The 18,689-nt window shown below is 40.7% G+C and overlaps 1 protein-coding gene across 1 annotated transcript in view; it reads right to left on the bottom strand.

The window, feature by feature from the left end:
- The window catches only part of LOC111143231 (nexilin F-actin binding protein), a 49,689-nt gene extending 31,200 nt beyond the window's left edge, over positions 1 to 18,489 (bottom strand). Inside the window, exons 1-2 of the mRNA XM_022496827.1 lie at positions 18,457 to 18,489; positions 15,648 to 15,719 (exon numbers count right to left, since the gene is read on the bottom strand). The gene's annotated coding sequence lies outside the window, so the exon portion shown is untranslated. The remainder of the gene's footprint in view (positions 1 to 15,647; positions 15,720 to 18,456) is intronic.
- Between the last annotated feature and the right edge of the window lie 200 nt (positions 18,490 to 18,689).

The raw sequence follows: 18,689 nt of genomic DNA, 5'->3' as shown, positions 1-18,689 counted from the left end.
GAAGGCAAATATCTATAGGGTTCCTTTACATTTTTTATTATCTTCAAAGATTTTATTTAGAGGGAGAGGGGGAAGGAGACTCCACACTAAGCGCAGAGCCCAATACGGGGCTTGATTTCACAACCCTGAGATCACCACCTGAGCCGAAATCAAGACTCAGAGGCTCAACCGATGGTGCCACCCAGGCACCCCAGGATTCCTTTATAATTTTTTAAAAGGTGTGACTCTGCCTGGTAGAAAGAGCGTTATATTCCAATTGCTAACCCAGTTATCTTTCTGAGCTAAAGTTAAAGGTATGAATTTGACTATGTTTGGATCAGTAACTTTACAAGAAAGAATTCTGTTCACAGTCCATGGTTGTATTCTCTTATCGAAACTATCTCACTAATAAATCCTTTGATCACATATGAATAAAATGGTATTAATAATCCAAGCTAACATTTTATGGAGACTTTACTGTGTGCCAGGAAACGTGCCAAGTGTTTAACAAGCATTATTTCATCCACTCCCCTCAATAATCCTTTCAGGTAAAGACTCTCAAAATTTCCAAGCCCGGTAATTTAAAAATTCTTAAAATATCAAGACAAGAATAATATCTTTGAGTTTATCATAGGTTTGAAGCCTGTAAACTGTTACACGTGGGACACTGAGTCTTAGAAAGTTAAGTAACTTGCTCAGGACCACACAAGTAATGAGTGGTGGACACAGGATACAACAGGCTGTCTGACTACAGAGTCTGCAGTCTTTTTTTTTTTTAATTAAATATTTTATTTATTTGACAAGAGATCACAAGTAGGCAGAGAGGCAGGCAGAGAGAGAGAGAGGCAGGCTCCCTGCTGAGCAGAGAGCCAGATGCGGGGCTCGATCCGAGGACCCTGAGATCATGACCTGAGCCAAAGGCAGAGGCTTAACCCACTGAGCCACCCAGGCACCCCCAGACTCTACAGTCTTACCCACTGTATTATACGGATGAAAAAAAAAAAAAAGAAAAGAAAGAAAGAAAGAAAGAGAAAACAGTACAACTGGTGTGTCTGGTGAAGGGAGGGGAATACCAGCCAGCTTAGAAGGTTTAACCTACTAGTACAAATTATTTGAGAACCATAATTCTGAGCAGTAGAAATATACTGGAAGCTCAGAAGACATGACTGATAGTATTCTCTACATTTAATGAATTTGTAGTCTTGAGTTGGCAACTGGCAGTAGAACATGGTGCTGGTATTTTGCCCCATGAAAGCACAATTTTTATTTAAGCACATTTATTTCATTTTAAGTTGATATGGGCTAGCAGTTATTCTCTTAGAATTACTTGGAGTTGAGGAGATCCCACAGTTAGGTTATTAAATGATTCTCAAGTACTGAATGAAAAGCAGTTAACTCAGCTGGTTGTGGTTTAGAATGCATTTAGTGAATTCATTCACATGTGATAAAGTCAAGTACTGTTTTCTCTGATTTTAAAAGTACCCAAGTCAGCAACACGCAAGTTAGCACTCTTATTGTTGTAATTAATGACAGTGAAAAATCAAGTAACAATATTCACATGAATGTCCTTCTCTTTTTTTTTTTTTTTTTTAAAGATTTTATTTATTTATTTGACAGAGATCACAAGCAGGCAGAGAGGCAGGCAGAGAGAGAGGAAGGGAAGCAGGCTCCCTGCTGAGCAGAGAGCCCGATGCGGGACTCAATCCCAGGACCCTGAAATCATGACCTGAGCCGAAGGCAGCGGCCCAACCCACTGAGCCACCCAGGCGCCCTGAATGTCCTTCTCTTAAGGAATGACCTCTTATCATTCTAAATTGCCTCTGAAGTTATCTAGCAGAATATTACTTAAAAGTATACTCCTATAGTTACCAAATTCACTTTTAATTGTATGACAGTGAGGATTTTGATTTTATGAGGGATTTTTACAGTATATGTGATTCCAACAAAGTCATGACATAGACTGAAATGTTCAAAAATTATGTGAGTGTCACACATGTTAGTGAATCTCAACACTGAATTATAAATTCCTCAAGGAAGTTCCTGTGGAAGGAGGTCCAACAGTACTGATATTTAGTCAAGGAATGGATCATTAAGCTGAAAGTTTTCCATTTCCTTTAAATCCTCTCCTTTCTGTCTGCTACCACCCTCTCCATCCTCACTCCACAATGTCCTAAATACTCTGGCCCTTCCTCCCAGAAGGGCACAGTGACCTCAGCTCTGCCCAAGCTGCCTCCCTCTCATATATCAGCCAACTAGGGACCAACTTGGACTACATAATAACTGCCTGATATGTAAATGATCACAACTTTTTGTGATACAAAATGTATGAGGATACAAAAATTCCAAATCATTAATATACAGCAATCTGCTGCATTTCTACACACTAATAAGAAAGTAGCAGAAAGAGAAATTTTTAAGAAAACAATCTCATTTACAAATGCACTAAAAAGAATAAAATACCTGGGAATAAATTTAACCCAGGAAGTTAATTTTTGCGTATGCTGAAAACTCTAAGACTTTGATGAAAGAAATTGAGGACAACACAAACAAATGGAAAGATATAATGCCCATGGATTGGAAGAATTAATATCATTAAAACATCCAAATCATACACAAAGCAATCTACAGATTCAATGCAATCTGTATCAAGATACTAATAGCATTTTTCATAGAACTAGGACAAATAATTCTAAAATTTATCTGGAATCACAAAAGACCTCAAATAGCTAAAGCAATCTTGAGAAAGAAGAACAAAACTGGAGGTATCACAATCCCAGATTTCAAAACATATTACCAAGCTGTAGAAATCTAAATAGTATGGTACTGGCACAAAAAGACACACGTAGATCAACAGAACAGAGCAGGATAGAGACCACAGAAATAAATCCACTCCTACATGGTCAATTAATTTACAACAAAGGAAGTAGGATCATACAAGAGGGAAAATAAATGGTGATGAGAAAACTGGACAGCTACATGCAAAAGAACAAAACTCTTTCTTACACCACACACAAAAATAAACTCAAAATGGATTAAAGACCTAAATCTGAGACCTGAAACCATAAAATGCATGGAAGAAAACAAAAGCAGTGATCTCTTGGAAATCGCCCCTAGCAAAATATTTATGGGTAGGTCTCCTCAAGCAAGAGAAACTTAGCAAAAATAAGCTCTTGGGACTACACCAAAACAACGAAGGAAACAGCAAAGGAAACCATCAACCATCAAAAAGGCAACTCGCTGAATGGGAGAAGATATTTGCAAATGACATATGCAATAAGGGATTAATATTCAAAATATATAAAGAAGTTATAGGGGCACCTGGGTGGCTCAGTGGGTTAGGCCGCTGCCTTCGGCTCAGGTCATGATCTCAAGGGTCTTGGGATCGAGCCCCGCATCGGGCTCTCTGCTCAGCAGGGAGCCTGCTTTCTCCTCTCTCTCTGCCTGCCTCTCTGCCTGCTTGTGATCTCTGTCTGTCAAATAAATAAATAAAATCTTTAAAAAAAAATAAATAAATAAAGAAGTTATACAATGCAACATCAAAAAAAAAAAAAAAACAATCTAATTGAAAGATGGGCAGAGGACCCAAACAGACATTTTTTCAAAGATGTACAGAGGGTCAACAGACATATGAAAAGGTGCTCAACATCACTAATCATCACGGAACACAAATCAAAACCCCAGTGAGCTATAACCTCACACCTGTCAAAATGACTAAGTATCAAAAAGATAAGAAATAAGTGTTGGTGAGAATATGGAGAAGACCTAACCTTAATGCACTGTTGCCGGGAATGCAAACCAGTGCTGCCACTGTGAAAGATGGCATGGAGATTCCAGTGTTTGTCATTCTAATGGTCATATATAATTCAGAAAGATAAATGTTTATTGCAGCATTATTTACAATACCCAAGATATGGAAGCAACCCAAGTGTCCACCAGTGTGTGGATGGAATGTGAAGATACACACACACACACACACACACACACACACGCACGCACAGGGGAATATTACTCAGGCATAAAAAAGAATGAGATCTTACCATTTATGACAACACAGATGGGTTTACAGGGCATTACGCTAAGTGAAATAAATCAGAGAAAGACAAATACTATATGATTTCACTTATATATGCGGAACCTAAAAAAAAAAAACCAAGTGAATAAAGAAACAAACCCAGTAAACTCTTAAAAACAGAGAATAAACCAGTAGTTGCCAGGGTGGGGGAGGCATGTAGAGGGATGGGCCCAATATATAAAGGGAATTAAAAAGTACAAACTCCAGTTATAAAATAAATAAGTCACAGGAATGAAAAGCACTGTATAGGGAACACAGTAAATATGGTGACAGATTGTTGAGTATCCCCATATCGTGGTGAACACTGAATAATGAATAGAATTGTTGAATAGATATGTTGTACACCTGAAACTAATATAAAACACTGTTAACAACACTTCAGTTTTTAAAACTGCACATTCACGTTCAATCTTGTCCTAATTTTTCATAAACCTCCTCTCATATAAAAATGTTTAAACCAATGTATTTTTAAATTTGGCAAAAGGTTAATAAACATATTTTGAAGTCTTCCAAAGTATCCAACTAGAGCTTTTGTTGCTTAAGGACCCTTGTAGCAAAATGTTCAAAATTATATCCTGATGACACTTTCTCAGTAAACGGCTGATTTTCCAGTCACATTAGGAACACTGTGATGGTGGAGGAAGCACTGGAGTTAGACCCAGAAAACTTGTATTAGGGATTCTGTTTGGGCTCCTTATTAGATGCCTGGTCTTGGACAAGCCAGTTCACTTCTGTGAACTTCAGTTTCATATAAAAAATGGGCACAACAATACCTTTCTCATTACACTGCCCAATAAAATGGACAGTTCCCTCCTTCAGAATGTCAAGACTGCATCTGACATTCTCAGGCACTTCTCCACCGGGAAATCCTCCTCCCTTGGCACATGACACCGCTCTCTCCCTGTTCCTCCGTGTCCTGACCATTCCTTCTGTCTCCTCTGTGGGCTGCTCTGCCTCTCTCCACTTCTTCGATGTTGTCTGCCCACATGTTTCAGTCTTTGCCCTTTTCTTCTCACTCTACACTTTTTATTCAGTGATGTAATACATTTTGGTAGTTTTCATTGCCTTCTTAGCCACATCTCTGTCCACACCTTCCTCTCATGCTATCATCCACAAGGAAAAATTGGTACCCCTCCAGCCTTTGCACAGCTACCTCCCTCAGCTTAAAGCTCTTCACTAACTCTTCCTCATCTTTTAGGTTTTCGATAGTCATTTTTCTCCAGCAAGTCTTCCTTGACCCCACAAGACTGGACTATGTGTTTTCATTGTACCCTCATGCTTACCCTGACTCTAGCATTTACCATAATGTATGGTAATGAACCACTTTCCTGACTACCTCTCTACCAGAGTGTGAGCTCTTTGAGAGTACAGACTATAGTTTATGCACTACTGTGTCCATAGCCCGTGGCATGTGCCTGGCATACAGAAGACATACATAATAACTATTTACTACATAAGTAAATCCTGCCAACTTCAAGGTGAAGTACTTTGTAAACAGTTAAAGCTTTGGGGATATAATTTATTGCTAACATTATGATTTTCATCATGCAGGAATACAATATAAATAGAACAAACCATTTACTACATAAATATTTATTAAGCATCTGCTATGTGCCAGGCACTCTGCTGAGCATTGAGAAATACAGTTCAATGAACGGACACTCTCCCTAGTCTCATATGCTGTTAACAGTCCCTTGGCCCAAACTCTCAACAAAAGCCTTAGAACAGAATTTTTTTTTTTTTGGAACAGAATTTTTAATGGTCCAGTCTGTTTTACTATCTACAGGCAAGGTAGAGTTCTTTAAAAAAAAAAAAAAAAAAAAGATGGGGCACCTGGGTGGCTCAGTCATTAGGTGTCTGCCTTCGGCTCGGGTCATGATCCCAGGGTCCTGGGATCGAGCCCCGCATTGGGCTCCCTGCTCTGTGGGAGGTCTGCTTCTCCCTCTCCGACTCCCCCTGCCTGTGTTCCCTCTCTCACTGTGTCTCTCTCTGTCAAATAAATAAATAAAATCCTCAGTAAATAAATAAAATCCTCAGTAAATAAATACCCAAAAATGAATTATTTATTTATTTGAGGGAGATATAGATGGGCAGAGGGAGATCAGGAAAGACAGAGAGAGAGAGAGAATCTCAAGCAGACTTGCTACTGACTGCAGAGCCCAATGTGGGGCTCAATCTTACGACCCTGAGATTATGACCTGAGCCGAAATCAAGAGTTGGATGCTTAAGAGACTGAGCCACCCAGGCGCCCCAACATGGGTAAAATTCTAACATCAACCATCTCTGATATAAAATTGGAAAGCAACATGCACCATACCTCCCCCTTCCAGTTAGATCCCCAAGATAATGACCTCCATTCTCAGACTACTCTTTGCACTTCTCTTACATTCTCCCGGATTTTCACCTGTCCATCTGGTAGACTTTATGCTCCTTTCCCAGATTATAGCAAATTGGCTCTTCTCCAGTGCCTGTCTCAATGCCCATTAAATAATAAGTTATAATTAAAAATAAACCCCAAAAGCTATCATGGAAAGAGTTTTAGTATCCATGTAGAAATGATAAAACTGAATAGTGTAAAAGATCCCATTCCTTTGACCCAACTTTTATTTCCTTAATGAACTAACTGTACTTGTGTTAAAATCTGCTATTTAGACAGTTACAGATTTTCAATCTAATCTTTTGGGCGCATATTCTCAAAATCCAAATATCCATTCAATCTTAGACTAATTTTATCATTGCCTCCCACTTTGATGTTTTTTTATATGCTACTAGTTAACATTTTATCTGCTAGTCTACAAACATGGAATTTGCCCATTTAGAGCAGAGACCCCAAGCCCTCCTTTAATTTCATATAATTAAAGTTACCAAATATACTCATATATTTAGTATTCACACATATTACTGTCATTTTGATTAATAAACTTATAAGATGAGAAGCTATTAAAATTCAAAGTATCCATTTTAACAGTTTTCTCTTCTTCAGAATCCTAATAAACATTTTCAAATTATCAAGTCTTATCCATAGGTCCCAGAATCCAAGTATGATAAGTACATAAAGTTACTTCAGTGTCTAGAGGGAAACTGGTTTAATGCAGTTTCTTCAAAGTTAAGAAACCATTCAAAGTTAAGAAACTGGTTACATATTATCAGAATAATGATTTTAAGTATACATGATTAATAAAATGAGGTTCAATAAAGTTTTCAGAGTAACCTGTAGCCATGATTCCTTTGATTTCTAGTACGGTAACAAGTCACCCTCTTTCTGTCTTCATCAGGCTCACCTACTCAACCACCACATCCCCTACGCCTCTGTGCTCCTTAACTCTGGCCTATCGCTCCAGCTCTGAGCACATGAACTGCTGGGGCAGCACGGATCACAATGAAGATTCTCACCTGGGCTTGTTAAGCCTTCTGCACACTCCCTCAGCCATGGTTTCCCTTCTTATTCCTTCAACCTCTCACCTAACATACACATTCAGTAGCTCATTTCCACCTCCAAGAGGATTCTTTTTTTTTTTCCCCCTAAGTTTTTATTTATTTAAGTAATCTCTACACCCACTGTGGGGCTCAAACTCCTGACCTCAGGATCAAGAGTCCCATGCTCCTGGGGCGCCTGGGTGGCTCAGTGGGCTAAAGCCTCTGCCTTCAGCTCAGGTCATGATCCCAGGGTCCTGGGATCGAGCCCTGCATTGGGCTCTCTGCTCAGCTGGAAGCCTGCTTCCTCCTCTCTCTCTGCCTGTCTCTCTGCCTACTTGTGATCTCTGTCAAATAAATAAATAAAATCTTTAAAAAAAAAAAAAAAAAGAGTCCCATACTCCTCCATCAGAGCCAGCCGGGTGCCCTCTTCCAAGACAATTTTTAAGCCACTTTTTTACCAGTTAAGTATTTTCCCAAACTAATTATAGTAGAAATTGCGATTTTTTCCCAGTAAACCCTAATCATGAATGTTTTCTCTCCTTGGTCTCTGAGACCTCTAAATGTGCTGAGGCTTCTAGGTATACCCAGCATAAACTTTAGAATTTTTTATATGGTTAAACATCCCAGACCTATCAGTCTAATCTATCTTCTTTACCTTTTTATTAAGGAAATTTCAGACATGTACAAAATTAGACTAATATAACATACCCTCACATACCCATCAAGAAACTTCAACGATCACTCACTATCTCCATCATCTTCAACAATACGTCTTTGTACGTCTTGTGCAGCACAACACATAAGTATGTCCTAGGGGTTTTATTTTTATTTTTTATTTATTTTTTTAAGATTTTATTTATTTATATGACAGAGAGAGATCACAAGTAGGCAGAGAGGCAGGCAGAGAGAGAGAGGGAAGCAGGCTCCCTTCTGAGCAGAGAGCCCAATGCAGGGCTCAATCCCAGGACCCTGAGATCATGACCTGAGCCGAAGGCAGAGGCGTAACCCACTGAGCCACCCAGGTGCCCCCGTCCTAGGGGTTTTAAATCCTACTGCAGGATTTAAAATGTTGCAAGGGCAACCACCACATGCTAGGTTTCCCACAATACAGCCTCCTACTCTCCAAATCAAATCCTTAATTCTTGCCTTTTATTCTCTCTTGGGAAGACTTCAAAGTAACTACTCAAACAAAATCACTAAGTTCCCATTTGATGAAATCATTACTAAAATCAAGATACATACATAAACAAAAGGTAAGGATTTTTTTTAAAGCTACAGTACATTGCAGGAAAGACCTGGAGTCTCTATAATGAATAAAGGAGAAGAGTGGAAACAAAGGAGTCCCTATAATGGGCCACACGGTAGATGGTCTGCATGTTATTTTATAAGATTTAGATGTCAGGAGTGTGGTAGAATTAAGAATAAAAGAGAAAAGATGAAACTAGCTAAAACAAGTATTTATTCATTCATTCAAGAAACTTATTGAACAACTTTCTACAATGTGCTAGACACAGTGTAAGGCACTACAAAGATGAACAGAATAAAATCTTTTTTTTTTCACTTTTTTAAAGATTTTATTTACTCATTTGACAGACAGAGATTTTTTTTTTAAGGAGGGGTGGGAGAGGGAGAGAGGGAGAGAGAATGTCAAGCAGGATTCACACCCAGCACAGAGCTCAGTCTCATGACCCTGAGATCATGACCTGAGCTGAAGTCAAGAGTCAGATGCTTATCTGACTGAGCCACCCAGTCACCCCTAAGATATCTTTTTTTAAATATTTATTTATTTGACACAGAGAGAGAGAGAGAGAGAGAGATCACAGGTAGGCAGAGAGGCAGGCAGAGAGAGAAGGGGAAGCAGGCTCCCAGAGGAGCAGAGAGCCCGATGTGGGGCTCGATCCCAGGACCCTGAGATCATGACCTGAGCTGAAGGCAGAGGCTTAACCCACTGAGCCACCCAGGCGTCCCTAAGATATCTTTTTATGGAGCTCATAGTCTATATGGGATAAAAGATAACTACCCATATAATGAGGCTAACATTTTTAGTTAAAAATGATTCATTTAAATAACTTCTGAAAGTGTGAACACATATAAAAATAAGTTCTCTGATGTCTGTAAAAAATGCCTCTAGTAGAAGAAAGGCTATGATTCAGAGGAGTGGTTCTCAAACTTTTTGAGTTCAGGGATTAATGTCTGTGCCATATAGAGAAGCCTGAGAGAACTTCTGTATAGATTATATCTACAGATATTTAATGTTTTGTAAATTAAAAGATTCTCTCTACTCTTTATTCAGTAAAGAGACCCCAGGTCTTCCCTGCAACGTACTGCAGCTTTAAAAAAAAATCCTTACATTAAAAAAATTCTCACATTTTATTTACATACGGAACTTAATCTTATTAATGACTTCATCAAATAGATACTTACAAAATTTTTTTTGAGTGGTTACTTTAAAGTCTTCCCAAGAGAGTCATTTAAAATAATAACAAACCCATTATATATCAACAGAAACATTTTATAAAAAATAACTTTTTCAAAATAAATATATTAAAAGTAACATTGTTTTATATTTTTGCACATCTCTTTAATTCTGGCTTAATAAGAGACAGATACATTCTCATACCTGCTTCTGCATTCAAATTATTGAGATATGTTGTTCTAAGTATTTAAAGATATGGCCTCATACAGACATGTAATTGGAAAAGGAAGGGCTTCAGGGGCTCCTAAAGGCTCCTGGGGACTCCCTGGTGTTCTAAAACCACATTCTGAGATTGGCTGAATTACAGGAAAGAACGTTCGTCAGTTCTCATTCCACAAAGTAGTTGGACTGAGCACTCCCATCACTGTTTTAGAATGCTAAATGAAGTTATTTTAATAACTTAATTCCTATACTCAGCAACCTGAATGTCAAAGGATTTTATATGGGGAATCTCACAGCCTTTTTCTTAACCTAGTATTAAGTGGCTTTTCTTCTGCCGTCACAGGCAGATGCAATGCCCTTGGCCACCTTCAGGGGGCAGCAGCAACACAACAATCCAGCCCCTCTGCACTGTTTCGGTATTCAAGATCACAGGCACAGATGAATTGTTATGAAGAATGAGTAGAGAGAAAACACCAAAAGATAAGGCTAAACATGTAGCTCATCAGCTAGAGCTTGGTCATAATAAAGAAGGCTGGGATGATGACGGGATTTAATGATTCTGTTCTAACATATTAATCATTCATGTCAAATGAAGACAACTAAGTACACATCATAGGTTTCAGAGACTGTATTGTAACATTACTACAGCCTATAGCATATTGTTAAATGATTTCTCAGAAAGGCTCCATTTTTTTTCAATTTTGACATATTTGGTTTGTATTTATAATATAGTATTTTTATGAGAAGGAGAACGTACTTTGTACCAGACGTTATGTGTGGCAATAGGATACAAAATGTATGAAAAAGCCTTTGAAGTCACGTACCTTTGTTCAGTGAAATAGATGGGACCAGAAATAATTATAACACAAAGTATTAAGTACTATAATAGCAGTATATATACAGGGCTATAGAAACATGGAAAAGTTGTGGAAAAGACAACAGTGGGGTGAAGGAGGGGGCTGGACTTAAGGAAAGTTACACAGAGATGGTGACATTTGATTTAGACCTTGAAAGACAAATAGATTTAAGATAAATAGGATTCCACACATTCAGACAAAAGAACCAACATGAACAAAAACACCAATGCCTGATGACCCATTACAAATTTGGGGAGCTCTAAGTTATCCAGCAAATCCACGTGAAACTGGAAATGTTGGGCATGTACTGGGAAGATTCCTACCTGTCTTATTCAGAAAGCTTAGACTTGATCTAAACTAGGCAGTGAGGATCCAAAAAAGGAATTTTTAAAGCAAGAATGTGGATCAGGGACACCTGGGTAGCTCAGTCGTTAAGCATCTGCCTTCAGCTCAGGTCATGGTCCCAGGGTCCTGGGATTGAGCCCCACATGGGGCTCCCCGCTCAGCGAGAAGCCTGCTTCTCCCTCCCCCACTCCCCCTGCTTGTGCTCCTGCTCTTGCTCTCTGTCAAATAAATAAATAAAATCTAAAAAAAAAAAAAAAAAAGAATGTGAATCAGATATGTATTCTAGAAAGAAAAAGCCCTCTGACAGCCATGCAAAAAAAATTGGGGTAAATGGGGGAAGGCTACAGGGAAGAGGACAAGCACAGTGCTCTTGGCGCGACAAGAGCCTGAATTAAGACTGGCATTACGAATGAAAAGATGAAAGAGACGTTTCAGAAGTGGAATTGACAGGACATGGTGGCCCATTCATCCACTTATTTAACCAGGGTTTATCAAACTCCTACTATAGGCCAGGCACTATTCTAGGCTGTGGAAGGATGAGAGTGAACCAACACACTAAGTCCCTGAATCCAGGGAATTTACCTTGTAGCCAAGGTACTACTGCAAGAACTTTGGCCAGTTAGATCCGGAGAGGGAGAGGAGAGAAGACGAATACTGTGAAGAATTAACTCAAAGTTTCTGGCTTGAGCGAATGAGTAGACTGAGTTACCATTAATTAAGATTAAATTTGAAAATATGTTTGAAGAAAATGAGTAGAGTTTTGAACAGGTTTTACTACCTTTCAGAATTACATTTGGGGTCTGTTTATACATGGATTAAGAATTATGGATTTTGGGGCACCTGGGTGGCTCAGTCAGTTAAGTATCTGCCTTTGGCTCAGGTCATGATCTCAGGATCCTGGGACTGAGCCTGCATTAGGCTCCCTGCTCTGCGGGAAACCTGATTCTCCCTCTCTTTTTCCCCTTGCTAGTGCTCTCTGTCAGATAAAAAAATATTTTTTTAAAAATCATGAATTTTTAGAGCTCATTATTTAAGGACCTTAGATCACTTAGTCCAGGGTGCTTGGATGGCTCAGTCGGTTAAGCATCGGACTCTTGGTTTTGGCTCAGGTGGTGATCTCATGAGTCTTGGGATTGAGCCCGGTGTAAGATTTTTGCCCTCTGCCCCTCCCCCCACTCGCACACATGGGCCCATGTGCACACACTCTCTCAAATAAATCTTAAATAAACAAACAAACAAGATCACTTAGTCCAACCCTTTCATTTACCACATGAAAAAAATAGCCGCAAAGAGATTCAGTGACTTATCCAGGTTGCAAAGCTGTTCAGTCACAGAACAAGGAACTAGACTCCAGGTTTCCTGTTACTCAACTACTCACGTCACCATATCATTCTCCATTTTTACCTAATTTAAGTACATGAAACATATATATAACATGCTCAATGGTAATATTAATATTGGTATCAACAGGCATAGCAATTAGTGAGATAAGCTTCAAGAAGCTTTTGAAGATGACTTCATAGCCTGATAAAATGTGTCCAAGAAGAAAGTATAATTTTGGGCTGTTACAATTTCCAGGCTGGATATTAAGGTGTGAAGCTCAAGCTGTGAGACAATATGTAAGTCTTACAGTAGAATGTAATATTAAGCACAGTGGACCTAAAATATGCATGTTAGTATTTCGGTTCTAGAATCTCATTGGATCTGTTTGACTTCCGTATTTTCTAAATTTAATTAATTTTCCTTTTTAGACATGCAATTAAAATATTCCAAGATAGCAAATAATCCAGCAATCAAGAAAAGAATTTTCAATCATAGCTCTCATTTATAATAACTGTTTCATTGTGATAATGTGTTATCTCCTTTCTCAAGGAACAGAATCGTCAAGACGGACAGCTTTAGATCTACATTTCATTAAATTCAAGTAAATTCTTAGTCTCAACTTTTAAGAAGATTTTATTTTTTAAGATTTTATTTGAGAGAGAGAGAGAGTGCCCAAGAGAGCATGAACAGGGGGAAGGGGAGATGGAGAAGCAGACTCCCTGCTGAGCAGGGCTTGACATGGGGCTCAATCTCAGGACTTTGGGATCATGACCTGAGCTAAAGGCAGAAGCTTAACTGACTGAGCCACCCAGGCGTTCCTTTAAGATTTTAGAACACTTGGGGCATCTGGGTGGTTCAGTCATTTGGGCATCAGCCTTTGGCTCAGGACTTAATCCCAGGGTCCTGGGATCATGTCCCACATTGGGGTCCCTGCTTAGGGGGGAAGCCTGCTTCTTCCTCTGCCTGCTTCTCCCCTTGCTTGTGCTCTCTAGCTCTCTGTCATTTAAATAAATAAAGTCTTTTTAAAAAGATTTTAGAACACTTAACTGTATACTACAAATAATTGTTAAAACCTACCTCTTTACAGTCTTTGAACAAATGTTGTTTTGAGCTTTATAAAATGTGAACCCAAATTTTTATCATTTTTCACTATGGCAGAAATATACGCTTAAATACAATGTAACTTTATTACATTTAGTTAATGAACATTATAACCTTAAACTTTAAAAATATTATATGAGGCACCTGGGTGGCTCAGTTGGATAAGTATCTGCCTTTGGCTCAGGTCATGATTCCAGGGTCCTAGGATCGAGCCCCACACCAGGCTCCCCACTCTTTGGGGGGGGTCTGCTTCTCCCTCTACCCTCTCTCCCCCGTTTGTGCTCTCTGTCAAATAAACAAATAAACTTTAATAAGCTAAATCAAAATATAAAGCCAATCATAAACCCTGTCATAATTCAAAAATATTTTATCTATTTCAAATAATGAGATTTTTTTCCTTCTACCAATAAACAATTCCTCACTGATAACCAAGAATCTTATTTTCAACCTTTGATATTCTTCTGTATTAATAATGTATAACACTTTGCTCTCATATGACAGTATGTGATAGTTTTCAAAGAGCATTCACCATATTATACGCCCCTTAAAAGAATGCTGCTCTACTCTGTTTTTTATCCTCAGTGTCTCACACAACAACTGGAACGTGGTATAAACTCAATTCATACTGGCGGGAGTGGATGAATGACAAAGAGATAAGAGAAAAACTGCCTGATCCAAAGCCAGCCCAAGTCAAACTTCCGTCAGCATCTCCAAAAAGAGGGCTGATGATGAGGATGCATCCATGAATGAATAGAAAATAAAATCAAATGGGTTTAGGTTAAACTGTGAAAAACCAGAGGTGGTTTCCCAAGCACAAGGACGTGGTAATCTCAGGAGGAGCTCAGGCTGCCTGACCCTCTGGGCAGGTGGAAGATGATGGCCTTTCAACGAAGGACACAGCTGGGAATGGACAGACCCAGACATCGGGCTCCAAACCAAGGGAGGGTTGGGAGGCAGAAGAGGAACAGCAGTTAAGTCCTCTTTAGGGCCAATCTCTAGAAGGTTTAAAAACAAAACAAAACTCTCCTGAATACTTCTAGGGTGGAGAGAGAGGAGGATATTTTAAGAGTTTTAGGAAAGATTTCTTTCCCGGAAATACCTACCCTGTGCTTTCTGAAATCCCAGCAGTTAAAATGCTTTAGTTAGTTACACATGGCCCCTTCTAGCTCCAACTTACACGAGAAGTTAGTGCCAATGAATGCTAACTTCTCATTCCCGTGATCCTATCATTTGCGAGAAGGATTGCTAACCCAAATACATCTACAGCATTTCAAGTCCAGGTTCCTAATGCCGGGTCCAGACTTCCCATCCTATCACGGCTTCAGACCTGCCTCACATTTCCATCGGGGCTACTGCATACTCAAGAGTTTAGGGTCAGGCAATATAACTGTAAGACAATGTAGGGCAGTGTCACCAACAGGCAATGTGAGTGAGTGACGGCTGGTTGTAAGGGAATGGGGAAGAGTGGAGACGGTGTCAGAAGGGGTATGTGTGCTCCCAGGGGGGAGCAACTACTTTGTCCCAGGGTACTGCTGCTATGCAGAAATGACCCAGTTTTTCAGGAGAGGCTGGAAATCCTTATTTTATCATAAAATGTACCAATTTGTAACCAGGCTTGTGGCTGCAGGTGGCTTTCTGGCTGCCAATTTGCGGCCCCTGATCTAAAGGAACAGGCAGCACTGAGAAAATAGAGAGACAAAGGGAGGCCTAGTTTGGCCTGAATGGAGGAGGCACAGGCAAAGGGGAGGAAAGGACAAGAACGAGGCCCAGAGAGAAAGGTGAAGTTTCACCAGCCTCAAAACGTGGCCCGGGAGCCCCAGTCTGTCTTCTAATCTGATAGCAAAAAGGAGCTGACAAGAAGGAAAAAAAACAAAAGGAGGCATGGGGAGAAAAAGAAGAGGTACTGAACACTTACTGGATGGTAGAGACTGCACTGGGGGCGTGCACACACGGCTTCCCAGAGATACGGCAACACGAGAAAAAAGTCCTGTGCACGGGGACAAGGAGAAACGTATCAAAACACTAACAGTACATGTGTCCTATTTTGAAAGTCCCCTTTTCCATTCTTGATCATTTTTAACCATAAATATGGTTATATTTTTAGAACAAACAAAAACAAATTTTACTAGAAATTAAGTAAGTTGGATTTCAGGATAAAAATCCACTCATCTTAGAGAGTAGAAAGTATACCACCCTAAGTCCGGCCAAACAAGCACTGAATATTTAAACAGAAAGAGAGGATATAACAATTCCAAGTGTATGTAAACAATATGTGATTTTGCAATTACAAAACCAGAAGAGAGCGTGAAAGAAACTACACAGGTGATACGGAGCACAAATTGATTAAAGAACAGAAATAGGTGAAGTTATTGAGAATGTTGTAGGTCAGGGCACCTGGGTGGCTCAGTGGGTTAAGCCTCTGCCTTCAGCTGGGTCATGGTCTCAGGGTCCTGGGATCCAGCCCCGTGTTAGGCTTCTGCTCAGCAGAGAGCCTGCTTCCCCACCCCCCGTCTCTGCCTGCCTCACTGCCTACTTGTGATCTCTCTCTCTGTTAAATAAAAAAAAATTTTTTTTTTAAATGTTGTAGGTCATTTTCCCTCTAAATTATAAAGTAGAGTACCAAGTTATTTTTTGTGTGTATATGGCCTACATACTATAAAATGTACTGAGTCCTCTCTTCCATAAAAAACTTTTAGACATCTCCCCGTCTAGTTTTCTACATTTATTGCACTGTTTTCTTTCTTATAGGCATGTGTTTTTATTTAAACAATACCTTTATTTGCCTTTATGGTGTTTTAAAAATAACAGTAGGGTTTTGTTTTTTTTTTTCCCCTAAATGAAGTATGTAATTTTAGGTCACTTTGGTTCTAAGCAATCTAAATCCCCAATTAATCTCTTCCAAATATACATACTCAGTTTTCATTCTGTTCACGAATGAAACCCTAACCTAAATACTTTAAGTGTAATTTCAGGGGAAAAATACTGTTCAAAAGCCTAGATAAGGCATTCTTTTGTTGATGCTAAATATAGCCATCTCAAGATGACATACATTTTGACAATGATCAGTCTTACATATCAAATTTTCAAAAATAGCACAGATTCCATTGAAGGTGAGCAAGAAAAATTGCTATTCACTACAGTTCTGCCTAAAATGGTTTTAGAAATGTGAATCTTCCATTAAAACAGTTACACCAATACTGTATTGAGGGAAACTGAATTTAAAAGAATTTTGTTGTGGTTTTGTTCAGGGCTCCTTAAGGAAGTTGTTGCAGATAAAATACACAATTCCCCACATTTTTACTTAAAATATTTCAGTCAAAATATAAAAGAGTTTCAAAAATAGGGGGCTAATACCTAGAACTATGAATCTTAACTAATTATATTAAATAATCAAATTTCATTTATATTAAACACATCTCCCCAGAAAACTGTCGCTCAATTTGATGATGCATTTTTCCACTTTTGCACACCTCAAAGTCAAAAGAATTTCAGAGACTTCTGTGTCGTCTGAGTTTTCTGATGGCAGTTATTTAAGCTGTACAAGGACTGGAGGGGGAAATAATGAGGTTCACTTAATGACGTGTGACTAAGATGGTATAAATACTCAGGTTTACTTAATGGTACTGCCCAACACATAGCTATGTTGTGACTCGCAGGCCAATGGGCCCGTTACATGAATTCATTAACAAAATTGAGCTGATGAATGATGCTGCCATTGCTTTGCTCGTGGAACTATTTCTTTCCTACGGTTCACTTCATTTTTCTACCTGCCTCTTTCCCTAGGACAGACATTTTGTTAGGACATCTCCTTATGCTATTTTTTACCTTGTTCTCGCTCTCTCTCCACCGCACCCTCCCCCCAACTCTCTTTGTTCTTCTTATGGACCTTAAATAAATATAAAACGAAGCTCTGGAAGCCACTGCGACAATCAACTAACCTCTGGACTTGGTTATTTTCCTTACAAATGCCAAGACATTTTTAGCACCGTAGAGCGTCTCACAGTTTATCAACAGTTGGAATGGCTTCGCATTTGGAAAACGCATAGGGACAAGGGCGGTCTCAGGAGGTGACCACGTCATGCACTCCAACTTCCAACTGTAGCCGCGCACCCCAACATCCCACCTCGGACAAAATCGTCTCCAAAACGTACTTTGGAGGGAGGGGGTAGATGGTAGGCTGTTAAAGCACATTTTACTCCCCAGCCTCCGCAGGGGCAGACCGGGAAAAGATTTCTCTTAAAAACAGCAGGCATCGCGGGATAGAGACCGCGCCGGGGGCACGTGGTGGGTGGGGGACGACACTGAACTTTATATCCGCTTGGACCCCAAGGGCAGAGCGAAGGGACTGCACCCACGCCGCTCGCGCGGGCTCTTCCCTGCAGGAGTGGAGAAAGCGCCCGAACGCAACTCGGCCGACCCGGCGCGAGGGCAGCTGAAAGCAGGGGCGGCGGGCGAGGGAACGGCCGCCTGAGCCAAAGGCCGGTTCGCGCGGTCAGACGCGCAGACCCGGGCCGCCACCCGGCCGAGCCCGCAGGACGGGCCGGGCCGGGCGCGCCGCCCCAGCTGGCCAAAGCCCCGCGCGCTCGGGTGCTGCGGCGCAGCCCGGCCGGGAGCCGGGAGGGGGGCGCGTCTCCCTGCGGCCCCCGCCCCCACGGCGGCCCCGACCCCTCCCGGTCCACCGCCTCCGCCCCCGCCCCAGCCCCACGTTCCCCGACTCCTCTCACCCGCCAGGAGCCGGCGACGAGCTGGGGTCCTCGATGCGCGCAGAGAGGCTGTGCGCGTCCTGCGCTTGGGTGTGGGCGGGGGGTCTGGGCGCTCCGGCCGCTGCCGCTGCCGCTCCGGCCGCTGGGAGCCCTCTGGCTGCCGCCGCCGCCGCCGCCGCCGCCGCCGCCGTCTCCACCAGCAAGTTTCCATAAAAGTCCTGGTGCGCAGCCTGTTCCCGCATTCCAGGCGGGCC

The sequence above is a fragment of the Enhydra lutris genome, unplaced genomic scaffold, assembly GCF_002288905.1.
Source record: "Enhydra lutris kenyoni isolate GAN:26980312 unplaced genomic scaffold, ASM228890v2 scaffoldscaffold9, whole genome shotgun sequence".
Classification (NCBI taxonomy): Eukaryota; Metazoa; Chordata; class Mammalia; order Carnivora; family Mustelidae; genus Enhydra; species Enhydra lutris.
Note: the sequence above shows the minus strand (reverse complement) of the source record. Positions and strands in the feature narration are given on the sequence as shown.